Source organism: Anguilla rostrata, chromosome 5, assembly GCF_018555375.3.
Source record: "Anguilla rostrata isolate EN2019 chromosome 5, ASM1855537v3, whole genome shotgun sequence".
NCBI lineage: Eukaryota > Metazoa > Chordata > Actinopteri > Anguilliformes > Anguillidae > Anguilla > Anguilla rostrata.
Genome location: NC_057937.1, coordinates 1352 through 15353, shown reverse-complemented (window position 1 = coordinate 15353; position 14002 = coordinate 1352). Strand labels below are relative to the sequence as shown.

Below are 14002 nucleotides of genomic sequence, written 5' to 3'. Positions count from 1 at the left end.
CCCATATGCATTTCATGACGGCAAACGTATTCCTTTTATTAAAAAGTTACCAGTTCACCACTCTGCCATTTCTACTAACTACATTTCTTCGCTTGGCTACCGTACAATTTATGTCACCTCGCCCTGTTCTCTATCTATCTGTACGTTGTGCAACTCCCCATTAAAACATTACATTTAAAATCAAGTTTCACCCAAAAGTATAGCTACTAGTGCTGAACATGAGAAAAACACAACATCTCTCCGCGCCGGCCAGCCGTGTATAGGTGTAACGCCGTCCCACGGAAACGATGGTTCGAATCCGCCCGTGGGCAAATAAATAATCGTTCCTAATCGTTCATAATTGATTTGTTCTTCACAGAAGTGTCTCAGATAACGCTTCTTCTTTTTTTATGTTTGATATTAACATGATATTTGTTCTCCACCTCCATTTTATTATGGAGAGGATCAGGAAATCTTTTCTGCTGAATCAATACATAAAGTTATCAAAGTAATTACATCAGATCAATTATTGCAACAGTACAAATAGGATTACAACATTACATGATACAATTCTTAATAAACACAACAACAGCCAAGTATAAATGTAAAGCTATATTTGTATTTTTGTTCGTAACAGTATTAGCAGGGTTGATATGCACAAGCATGAAATGTGATTGGGGCTGGGACTGGAGCAGGTGGATTTACCAAGGCTGCAAGGTGACAAGAAGGTGCACACATGCAGTCGGACTCCCTGCAGTCGCATGCGGCTGCTGGGTCTCCTGAAGCTCCTCGGAGCTTGGGTGTTAAGAGAAGCACTGGCATTGGTCTGCTTTTGCCAAGTACTTCATGGGCCACTTCTGAAGCAGAAATTATATTTTTATATACAGTGAGCTCCATAACGTTAGGGACAAAGCCGTATTTTCTTTACATGATTCTGTACTTCATAATTTTAGATTTGTAATCAAACAATTCACATGTGGTTAAAGTGCAGCTATCAGCTCTCAGCTCTTATGAAAGGTTATTTTAATACATTTTGATTTCACCCTGTAGAAATGACAGCACTCTCTATGCGTACATACAACCCCAATTCCAAAAAAGCAGAGACAGTATGGAAAATGCTAATAAAAACAAAAAGGTGTGATAATGTTAAATATTGTACATTTTATTTACCCTGTACTATATTTAAAACACTACAACAGCACATTATTTGACGTTTTACCTTGTGAATTTAATTGTTTTTTGAAAATATACACTAATTTCAAATCTGTTGACTGCAAGACGCTCCAAAAAAGTTGGGACAGTCGAGTGTTTACCACTATGTAACATCACCATTTCTTTTAATAATGCTTATTAAATTTGGGCAATATTTTTCAAGTCAAAGTTTAAAAATGACTGCTTTCTGTTTTATTTGCATTTCATTTACCGTCTCAACTTTTTTAGAATTGGGGATGTAAATGACACTATTTTCAGGAGTGCCATAATGTTCAGGACAAATGGATTCACATGCGTTTCTGATTAGTCAGGTGTGTTCAATTGCTTCTTCAGTACAATTATAAGGGATGCCAATGGAAGGAAGCCATTATGAGACTGGCATATATATATAAAAACAGTCAGAGACATAGGCCAAACCTTAAGCTTACCAAAGTCAACCGCTTGGAACATCATTAAGAACGAGAGCACTGGTGAGCTCAGTAATCATAAAGGGCCTGGTAGGCCAAGGTGGACCTATACAGTTGATGACCAAAGAATTCTCGCTATAATGAAATAACATTAACTCTAAAACAGAGACCTGGACAGTAAAATTTGGGGAGGGTTTATATTTTCATGGGAACTGTACATCATGATGCTGTATAAATGGTAGGTTCTTTATGCCCTTGACCTTATGTTTTGCCATTTTGATACACAGCCTTGTGTAGCTCTATCACCCAGTATTATCAAATTCTCAACATGAAAATTATTATTGTTATTATAATGATTTTCCACTGATCTCCCTTTTTTGTGCGTTGTCAATCCAGGGGATAGGGTGGGAGGGGTAGTTAATATGAATTGCATTACACAAATTCTGTATTGTCTGAAGGTGGAGGCAGCAATATTTGTACTGTGTCCTGTTCTATATTGAATAGTTAAACTGACTAATAATAATAATAATAATAATAATAATAATAATGGTAAGTATAGAAACATATAGATAGGAAAGAGTTTGTTAAGATGGCTGCATGACAGTACTGACAATGAACAATTAGAGATGGCATTACTTATTGCCTTGACAGCAATAGTGTAATAAGTAATAATAATTTTTTTTTAAATGTATGTCCAGACCGTGACGTGTTACACGAGGCACATGTAAAGGGGGCAATACCATTAATGATGATGATACCAGCAATAATATAGCGAGGGGGAAATGAAACATATTGTAAATTAAACCCTAATATGATTGCAGGGCCACGGTAATAATAGCTGATGTATTGAGACACAAACGTGCACGTATACACATGTCCCATTTACCTGCAGTATTCTCACATGAAAGTGTTATTATGTACGGACAAGCCAACAAACGGGACGTGAAAACCAATAATGAAATCAAATAGGAAAAATGAAACTACTGGTCTTAAAGCTGAAATTATGACAGAATACCTCGATGACATCAATTCGTAATAAAATTATTAAGACTTACCGAAGCGTAGCACAAAATAACCGCAAAACGCCTTATTTAATATTCGAATTTATTTGTCTATACGCTGTCATTAATTCATTCAGAGAATGAATGGGGAAAGTTAAGGGCAGAGACGAAAATGGTCTTCCTGCATCCGGGACGGAACAGCGCCGCGAAAAAATACGTGCGGCCGAAAATATATTACATCCGTAGTGTTAAGAACTACCGTTGAGAACGAACGGTAAAAGTTAAGGGAAGTTAAGCTTAACTATCCACGGCTCGGGTCCACTTAACAATTACAGACTTATAGCGACTGTTATATATACCGCTCGATAAGGATTAAAAGCTCGCTCATGGTTAGATTAGGCCTACTCCATTAACTTGGCACTATGGTCCGTGATCATGTCAACCTTCACCTACATGCCCATCCTGCTGAAAACATATTGTTTCAACGACGCAATTTGATCATTTCGTCCTAATTTCTCTCACACTGTTGTTATTTCCTCATATGCAAAGCCTGCTGGGACATATGCGTCTACTCCTATTCTCCACAATCAAGTTTTCCGGTTGTAGCTTAGCAAAACAGCGAAGAGGATTCCCACCTGCAGATAAGCCTATGAAAATGGCTTATAAACCTTAGGAAGACTGAAAGTGCATCTCCAGGAAATAACAGACAACGGAGCAGGACAACAGGCTACAGAAATTGCGACCTAGGAAGCTTTAATTCTACGGGCTTGCTGATTGTTTTCTCTATCAAGGCTCGTTGGATGGCCGGCAAATCCGTGAGTACAACATATTTCACCTGCGTTTCTGTTGCGTTTAGACGCTTTGTGACAGCCACTGTTTGTATACATAAGATGTATTTGAAAGCAATGCTACCCAATATTTGCTGAATTCTTTCAAGTCACTTGGCCCTGTGTTTTGTAACAACGTGACTCACTGCAACAGAATAGCAGGTGAACTGAGGGTAACGGCTTGGTGCTTCGGTGCTAGCCAGCAAGCTAACAGAGACACTCATTCATGCTAAAGTTGGGTATACATAAGTGCGTTTGAACATGATTATTTACAAGACTACTGTACAAAATCCCACAGGCTATTTACAGTTAAGCAGCGCTATGTAGGCCTACATGCAAACAGTTTGGCTATTTACAACAATAATATACATTTCATGCAACCCCCCCCCACATTGCTTTGCAGCCCCGCTAGCTAGCTAGCTTGCTTAGTCTTTGTCAGGATCGCCACAATATTATTTGTGACTGTGAGGCTATGCTAACTACAAATATTGCACTTCGCTTAGCTGCGACGCTAGCTATGGCCTATGTGGAACGTTTGTGGAGCACGTTGTTAATGTAGATTTCTATCTTTCAATGCAAGTGGGAACAAGTTGTAGCGATCCATCGATGTAGTTATATCAGCCATTTGGCTGACGATCGCTGTGTTAATATGGATTCCTTACAATAGAAAAGACGTGTCATTTCATGCCATGCTCTACATGGCCGTACGTTCTTGATATGGGAACGATTAATTTATAAGTGGTCCTCTGCTGCCACCCTGTGGAATGTTTTATGAACTGCAGGTAAGCTGGCTTATTGCACTCTAGACGGCCAAACGGTCATCGCATGGGAACAATGCATTTGTAAGTGGTCCTCTGCTGCCACCCTGTGGAATGTTTTATCGCTAGGGTAACCCTCGCAGGTAAGCATGCTTGAAGTGTTTTTAGGGATGTTTAAGCATTTAAAGTTTGCATGACATTGTGAAACGGTAAGATTACAAAACACAGGGCCAATTGACTAGGAAAAAATTGAAATACTTTGAAATACATGTTATGTCATTTGTGTGAGGCAAGGTAGCCTATATTGTTTGTAGTACTGTAACATGGCGTCATTGTGATATCAGTAGTTTTGAGTAACTTGGCATTTTTGAATGTTGAGAACGTGTTTTTTATGAGATATCATGTGTTTTTGCAAAGAGTTTTATTATGGAAGTGAGAAATGTGTCCCCGTAAGAAACGGTTGTGGATTATGACTGTCGTTGTGTGAATGTGTATTGCCTGATGAATGTGTGCTGTTTAGCAGTTTATACATAAGGGTATACATAAGTGCGTTTGAACATGATTATTCACAAGACTACTGTACAAAATCCCACAGGCTATTTACAGTTAAGCAGCGCTATGTAGGCCTACATGCAAACAGTTTGGCTATTTACAACAATAATATACATTTCATGCAAACCCCCCCCCACATTGCTTTGCAGCCCCGCTAGCTAGCTAGCTAGCTAGCTTAGTCTTTGTCAGGATCGCCACAATATTATTTGTGACTGTGAGGCTATGCTAACTGGGTCATTCTACAGAAACGGTGGCATTTGGAATTGCAACATGTCTTGAAATGCATTTAATTTTACTTAATCAAAACTTATTGTACAATATTAATTAACCTCTTGCCTTTAACAATCCACAAAAATGAAAGCTTAATGTATTTTAATTATTTTTATACATTCACTCAAAGAATGCTTGTGCCATCTTTTTGTCATTGGTATTACTCATACCAAAAACAACATTAAAAGCTTATCAGAATAGTATTTCTCTATTCAATCTGCACATATACTCAAAGACATAGTAGGTTGATAATAATTTAAAGAAAAATGTTTTATTATTTATTTATTTCAATCAGGTATGTGTAAAGTTGTATTGTGTGACATGTTTTAATTTACGCCATCAGGTTTTTGCTATAATATCAACAATAACCGAAGGACAGTCTGAAAATTGAATGATACTATCCTTAAAATGCCAACTCATAAATAAAGCAACAATCAACAAACACAAAATTATTATAAAGTCAAAAACGGCCCCTTTAATATCAAATCAGCAAACAAACATGCAGTAACACCAGTGACACATTATAACACCAATGACTTGGTATAGTCATCCACCTAGAAGCCTCCCAGTCTGCTGCCTTCCTAGCACTACTTCACTCCTTTGACCTCTCCCTACAACACTCTCCTCCAACCCACAAGGCAGGCAACCTCCTAGACCTGATCTTCCTGAGGACCTGCTCCAGCTCCAATCTTACGGTTACCCTGCATACGTCTGAGCATCATTTCATCTCCTTCTCCTCCCCCTCTCCCACACCCTCCCTCTCCCTCCCATCCCCACTGTCACTGTCCGCCGTAACCTCCGCTCCCTATCAGCCTCTTCTTGCTCCCAAGTGACTGCTTCCCTCCCCTCTTCAATCATTTTCCAAGCTCCCCACTAACTCTGCATCCTCCACCCTGACGTCATCTCTCTCCTCAACACTCGACTCCCTATGCCCCTTGGTCCCTAGGCCAGCACGTTCATCCCCTCCCAGTCCATGGATGTCTGACATCCTACGCACCTCCAGGGCCAGCCTCCGCGCTGCTGAGAGGAAGTGGGACAAATCCAGGGACCCATCTGACCTCTGAGCCTATCAGTCTCTCCTGACAGAGAAGAGTTGATCTAGTTAGAAATGGAGCTATGAATTGGTTTGCGAGAATTTCTACGGCAGTTGACAAAAGCAAGAAGTCTATTTCTCTTCTTCCTCAGCGTGCCACCTCCTCTACCCCAGTCTTCCTTCACTGCAGATGACTTTGCAGCATTCTTTGAAAAAGATTGCAGACATCCGCAGCTCCTTTGCCCCTCTGCGTCCTCCGCCTCTGCGTCCTCTTCTCACATTTCTCTCCTCTCAGACACTGAAGTTCCAGCTTCTGCTCACCCACGCCCTACCACCTGCGCCCTGACCCTATCCCTCATCTCTCCTTCAAGCAATCACACAGACATCCTCCCTTGTGCTCCTCGTGAACTCATCCCTATCTTCTGATGTTTCCTTCATCCTCTTCAAGAAGGCCCACATCACCCTGCTGAAGAAACCACACTAGATCCTTCAGTCATTCAGACTACCGCGTATTCTCCTCCTTTCCTATCCAAACACTTGAAGTGCTGATCTAACCAGCTCTCTGCTTTCTTTGAGAACAACCTGCTTGATCCCAGCAGTCTGGCTTCAGGCCTGGCCATCGACCGAGACTGCACTCCTCCGTCAGTGAGTCACTCCATGCGCACGAGCAGCCTCTCCTCGTCCTGATTCTTCAGACCTCTCCGCTGCATTTGACATGTGACCCTCTACCTCCTGTCCTCCCTGGAGCAACAGGGATCCGCGGCACAGTCCTTGACTGATTGAGTCCTACTCTCTGACCCTTTCTTCCAGTTGCCTGGGCGGAAGGTATCACCACCGTCCCTCACCACCGGAGTTCCAGGGCTCAGTCCTTGGTCCCTCTTCCATGTACACAGATCCTTGGCCCTGTAATATCTGCCCATGGCTTGTCCTATCATTCTATGCCGACGATCGAACTCTTTCTCTCCCTCCCCATGGATACACAGGTCCCTGCCCGCATCTCCGCTTGCCTGAGGGACATACAGAGCTGATGGACAATCACCACCTGAAGCTCAACCCGGGAAAGATCGGAGCTAATCTTTTCCTGCTCCAACCTCCTCCTCGACTTTTCCATTTCCTTAGGGACACCGTAGTGACATCATCACCCATGCGCCAAGAATCTCGGAGTGATGATAGACAACAGGCTGTCCCTCTCCAATCTGAACATTGCAGCAGTAACCGGGCATGCAGATTTTCCTATACAACATCCGCAGAATCCGCCTTTCTCACCACCTACTAACCCAGCTCCTGTCCACAATGCTATCCCGCTGGACTGCAACTCTCTTCTGGCTGACTACTGAGCATCTGCCACCAGACCCCTGCAGCTCATTCGAATGCGCCTGCTCTGGTCTTAACCTCCCAGACACTCCACGTAATCCTGCTCACTACCCTCCACTGGCTGCCTGTTATAGCTGCATCAAATTGAAACATTGGGTCCAGCAACCAGGCAGTCAAGGATCAGCCCAGCATACCTTCAGAAGATATTCAAACCCTACATGCCAGCCAGATCCTCCGTTCTGCTACCTCAGGACGCCTAGCACCTCCCTCTTGGCACCTGCACTTCCAGAACACGTCTCCTGTCTGTTCTGGCCCACGAAGGTAATGACCTCCTGTGGAGTCAGAACAGCTGAGACTGTGACCCATTTCAACGACGAACTGAAGACCCACCTCTAGGCTGCACTCTCCCCATCCCTCCTTCCCCGTAAATGACTAAACTTAGGTTGTAACTAGCAGCTGTTCACAGGTGACTTAGTTGATGGCTGCCCGCTTAACGACACTTGTATTTTTATTTATTTTATTTTTCCATAGATTGCTTGTTGCCTTCTGTTGTTAGTGTTAATCAGTTTAACCATCAGGGTCCAAGTTAACATGCGGTTGTTCTGTACTTGGACCGTACTTTCTTAGGGTTTGCAACTTGTTCCTGGTTATGGTTATACACTTTGTTGTACGTCGCTCTGGATAAGAGGTCTGCCAAATGCCTGTAATGTAAATGTAATGTAGTCAGGGAGCACTGTATTTTTGATATCTTAATAAGATATAAAAGTTCATAATCAGGGCAGTTAATCCAAACTACACAGTGTAGCTTTATTATAATAATAATTTAATAATAAATATAATAAGTGCTTACTATTACTTGCAGCTTGCAGCTTTTTTTATTTCAAAGCTACACTGTGTAGTATGCATACTATGCTTAAATAAATCCTTGTACTGTGACATATTTTAGTCCTGATATCTGATTCCAGGTTGTTGAATACGCTTGTAATTTCATATAATAATGGTTTCATTCACTAAGGTGTTTGCAAAGATATTCAATTGTTTATTTTGGTTTATCTTAGATTTGAATCTGGTTAAGCAAGAAGCCTATATGGGCTTTTCTGAGCGTGTATTATGCTAATTCAAATACTGCACATGCAAACCACTTTAAATAATAGTGATGAGACCCAATCTTCAGTTCTACCTTGAGATGCTGGGTTAACTCCCGAGATGATGGGTCAAGACTGTCTCTCCTGCTCTCATGTGTTGCCTGTGTCTTGCCTGGTTGACTCGCCATGCCTTGCGCTGACCTCTCTTTGCCCTTTCACTGAGATCATTTATGTTCTGTCTTTTTCCTGTTGCTATATCATTAGCATAACCCTGTTGCCTTTTCACTAAATACTCTGCTCTACGTGTAGGGTCAGCATCCCTGCGCTGTCTATAAAACCTCTGCTTCTCAGCTGCACTCAATTTCGCCATACCTGACAAAAATAATAATAATAGGAAGTTATGAAAAAGAAACAATGTGCTATTTTGCTTTAAATACTTATGTTGAAGCTTTTATAAAAGCTCATTTACACAAGAATGTCATTGGTGTTACTGATTGTCATTGGTGTTACCAGGAGGAGTAGTAACACCAATGACGGTAACACCAATGACAATTTGTCGAACAAATGGTTTTTTACAAAATGGACACCGCAGTACCTCAAACCACATGTCTTCAATCATATTAAAATCATTCAAATATATAATTTAATCCATTTCTATTATCTATTTCTAATTCCCCTTCCTATGAAATGACTAACACCAATGACATATTTAAAAGCCTCATGTAGAATTAACACATAAATCATCAAATTTATAACAAATGGAGAGACAGCAGACTCACCATGTGCATATGTTGATCACACTTCTTCCAATGACCTCTTGAACCAAAAATTACTTCTAAAAGTCATTTCATTTTTTTCAAAATAAAAGTTTTGTGAGGCAGCAACACCAATGACATGATATGGGGTGACCACTATTACCGTTATATTATTTATAATTTCATTTGTATTTCAGCTTTTTAAGTTCTCCATTCCATGAATGTGACATTTGTGTTTACTTTATGACATTTAAATTGGAGAAAAATAAAATTTTTTAACTCAAAATATGGCACTAAACTTCGATACATGGTCTGAGTGACAAGCAAATTGCTTGTGTAAGGGGGTTCTCCTCTGTAACAAGTGCTTCAATATTAACACCGTTACTAGAATGGATAAAATCAGGTAAGTATGGACCAGATCAGAAGACAAGAGATTCGACTCGCGAGAGAGAGGCGGTTTGCACATCAAGAATGAAGCACATGGAAGCAGGATCTATATTTCAAAGGTAAGAGAATGATTTTTTTTCTTTTAAATTTAAATTTTCCCTTTTTGGTTCTCTGTACCCTTTGTTTTTATTACAAAGTAGAAAGCATTAAACAACAACAGTACACATATCTACAAAATGGGGAAAGGAAAAAAATACAAGTTGGTCCCAAGCCCTTTTACTTTGTGTCTGTATTTATATTTTCTCTGGTTCCACTAATTTGACTATTTTTCCTATCTTTATACCTTAACCATACTTTTAGTATTTCTTTGATGTGTTTCAGTTAATCCCTATTATTAGTTATTTGGTTCTAGTATGATTTGTCACTAATTAGATTTTAGGACTTTTATTTTGAAACCAAGACCCTTATGTAGTACTACTGAAAGTACCTATGCAAAGGAAACTTATCACACTATAACACCAAAACACTTTTCTAAAACACTATCTGTGCAAATCAGTTTAGTCCGTGTGGTTGTTGGACCACTTGTTGCTGAGTTCCAGTTTGTAGAATTCAAACTCTTGTCCTACCACCATCTTAGAAAGCACAATTGAACTCTTTCCTTCTCTTTAAGATTTCAGGTCGATCACATGGGTGGCTCGCCAGTCCGCGCGCCGCTGTAGCTCTCCAGGGAAGGCAAGCAGGGCGGACGAATCCAGGATCCAGCACAGCAGTTCAAATCCACCAACAAAAAAACAACTCCAACAAAAAAAAAAACCCGGCCTTGCAACACAAAGCCAAAGACTCATCAGTAGTCTGTACATTCAGATTAAGACATAGTATACACTGTGAACATCTAAATTGTATAACACTTGTAACCTTCCATTTACTCTGTGAAATAAACTTGGATAAAGCTTATATCAATTGTCAATCTGTTCTCATTCTGTCAGCATATCTAGATTCTGATTAACTGGAAGTAGAATTAGCCACCATTAGCTCACTCAATTCACTACTCATATCTTGCAGTGCTTCCAAACCAAGCGGCCAAAACCAGACTTCGTTTTTGAAGCTCATTTCCTGGTGTTGTAGTTCCTGGTTGCTCACTAGCGCCACTACGGATGGCTCCAGTATAGGTGTTTTCATATCCGGTTTCCATGTAAGTCTACGGTACAAATGCGATCAAAATACAAAGTCAATAATTTTTTCTCACAAGAACAAATAGTCATAATAGGTGTATTTTATTGGTTTTATTACTGTCCATGGGTCGATTTCATGATTTATTGCGTCATTTGGGCACAGTGCCAATATTTGTTCTGGACCAATGAGGTACAGCTTGCGTCACTTCTGGAATCCTGCGGAGGACTAAGCTACAGTAGGGGCTACAGTCTATGGTCACGGGTGGGCGGTGGCGCTTCTTGGCCTTGCCATTGCGGCTCGGGCTACGGTCCGCCTGTGCTAAGTCTGAAAATGCAGGCATCCCATTTCGTGGTGATTTCATTATGGCGTGTGCTATTTACAGCTGCACTAGACGACCATAAAATAATCCTCCTCTTAAGTGTTTCGGCAGCCGAGTCATTTTTACTATTTCCTTTAGCCTACTTAACCAAATAATTACTTGGCAGAAAGCGTAATCAGCTTGCTATATTTGGTAGTCCAGTAGTAGCCTGTGCTAAAACAGTTCGCAACTTCGGCTACCAAGCCATTTGACTAGCTAGCTAACTTTAACCGGCAAACATTCAATCTGTTAAACGTGTCTGGCGGCTTGTCAGTCGTGTACATTCCGTAAATGTATACCTGGGCCATGCTTCATGCATGTGACAAAGCTACTATAATCCCGATTTTGGGATAAACACTTTTTCAGTTTCACGAAGCGAATTAAGAGTCTCAAGGTTAATTTGTTGAATATACAACACACGATGAAATCACACACACAGAATTTAACGAAATTAACCATCTTGGCATTTAGAAAGGAACATGTTTTTAGCATTTAAGAGACCGACAAGCTAGGCATTTAAGACAGTGGTTCTCAGAATCGGTTCTGGTGGCTCCTTGCGTATATTGGCTTTTCGGCGATGGAGTAGCTAGTAGTAGCAGGCTCATTAACTGACTGGCGAAAACCTACGACGATAACTTGCTCGGTTAACAGCAGATCTACCAGACAGTTATACGAAAATTAGCCTAGTCAAATCACCAGTAGCCTACACATCTCCGATTGATTGACCATCAGTGTAGTCAATGTTCTTCCCCTGTGGTTCATATTGCTAACGCGTGAGCTAACCACAGATAGCCTACCTAGCTCACTGGCAAGCTGATATGCTAGCTAAGCATATTCGTTTTGCTGAGAAGCATACATTGAAGATAACTGAACATAGCCTAATTGTATTTTTAATGTCATACATATAACGTGATTACATGACACAGTACAGTCACGGATGGAAATTAAACTCCGTAAACATCTGATAATATATTTTAAAATATAACGGCAGACAGTCAGCTAGCCTCGTTCAGGTTGAGGGGCTTTTCCGCACCGGACTGTCAATCAAATTGTAAAAATCACAAGACCGCTTAACTCTATGGTTTTGGCTCCAAATCGAGAAAATGGCCGCGCCCGCCATTGAGCTTCAAAACGTGTTTTAGAGACCCACGGAGAGTCAATGGGTGACGTCACAGTAGCTTTGTCCATATTTTTTACAGTCTCTGTTCCAAACTCACCCACTGACGTTTCCTCGCAGCACTAGCTAGCTAGCTAGCTAGTTACGTTAGCTTTCTAATAAAAGGTACCACAACATACATTCGTTTTAAGTAACATTTAACAAAGAGTAGGCCGATGTGGCTTCGATATGCGATTACACAGGAGATACACTTTCAGAACACAACCGGAGAATTTTCAAATGCCCTTCTTCTAGCTAACGTTACATCACATTGTCCCCGCTTCAATATATTTTCAGCTTGCTATGTGGCGAACTGCCTGGTTCGTCTACCACCACAGTCACAAAGCAGGAAACAGCCCTGCTGTTAGCCCGGCCTACACCCCACACATCAATTATACACATTTGCCGGTTTAGCCGCGAGTTGCTATAGCTAGCCAAGTTAGCTAGCTGCTACTACCAGAGCTTTAAATCACATGAAGCTAGCTACTTAGCAACCTTCATTTTCGGATCTTTTTTTATTACGACTACGTTTAACATTTTCGTTTCTGAAGACACCCAAGCTAACTGATACTACGGCAGTGAAATAAGATAGATAGTCTTAGAATGCGGACTCACCAAGGAATATGTTCAAAGTTGTACAAAGTTCGGTTTTCAACGATCTTAATGGCGAATGCAGAAAATTTTCTTTCACGCGGTCGTCACACAGGGCGATAGAAGAACGTTGCAAATCTTCGTTATTTCTTTATAAATCTGTTTCTTTTCAAGTTACTGTCACTCCTCAATAAAATATCTGCAATTGTATCCTAAATTCACTTGTAATTCACTTCGAATTAGCTTAATCTGTTCAGAGAAATTTTCGCATGTCTGCTGTCGCTCAAGCCATCTTGACCAGAGGAAGTTAGGGCGGGCTTGTCATCTGACATGACCAATCAACAAATGTACAACAAGTATCATTATCCGCATTGGTTGTCTAATCCTTCTATCAACTTATCTTTCTGCACATAAAGAAAGTGTATTTTTCCTTATTAAAAGTCTTTTTCTTTTGTCTCCATTTTGAATGATAATTTACTTATTTACTTGCTACTAGTTATTTACTATTTTTCTTTGTTTCACTATCTATTCAATATGTGTCTTGGAACCCTGGGTTACACTTGCACTTGCTATTTTATATAAATGATTAAAAAACAAGAATTGCTCATTACATGACTCAAATATGTTTTACTATTATAAGAACAGTCTAAATGGACTTAATGATCACATGTAATATATATTTTTGATAAATATAAAGTATTTTGCTTGCTCTAAAGGTGAGACACAGGAATGCCACCGTTTCTGTAGAATGACCCAACTACAAATATTGCACTTCGCTTAGTTACGACGCTGGCTATTTACAACAATAATATACATTTCATGCAAACCCCCCCCCCCCCCACATTGCTTTGCAGCCCAGCTAGCTAGCTAGCTAACTTCTTAGCTCTGTCTGTTGTTTTTTTCAGGATCGCCACATATATTTATGACTGTGAGGCTATGTTAACCCAAATATTGCACTTCGCTTAGCTGCGACGCTGCTATTACACATAACTTTGCGTTTCAGCCAGTAGCACTACTTGCTCACAATGACATTATTTGTGACTGTGCGGCTATGCTAACTACAAATATTGCACTTCGCTTAGCTGCGACGCTAGCTATAGCCTATGTCGAACGTTTGTGGAGCACGTTGTTAATGTAGATTTCT

The 14002-nt window shown here is 40.6% G+C and overlaps 1 long non-coding RNA gene across 1 annotated transcript; it reads right to left on the bottom strand.

The window, feature by feature from the left end:
- Positions 1 to 9687: 9687 nt before the first annotated feature.
- LOC135254374 (uncharacterized) lies at positions 9688 to 13664 on the bottom strand. The gene is made up of 2 exons (XR_010329858.1): positions 12883 to 13664; positions 9688 to 10399 (listed from the first exon to the last, which is right to left on the bottom strand). It is a non-coding gene; the product is annotated as an uncharacterized LOC135254374 (long non-coding RNA).
- Between the last annotated feature and the right edge of the window lie 338 nt (positions 13665 to 14002).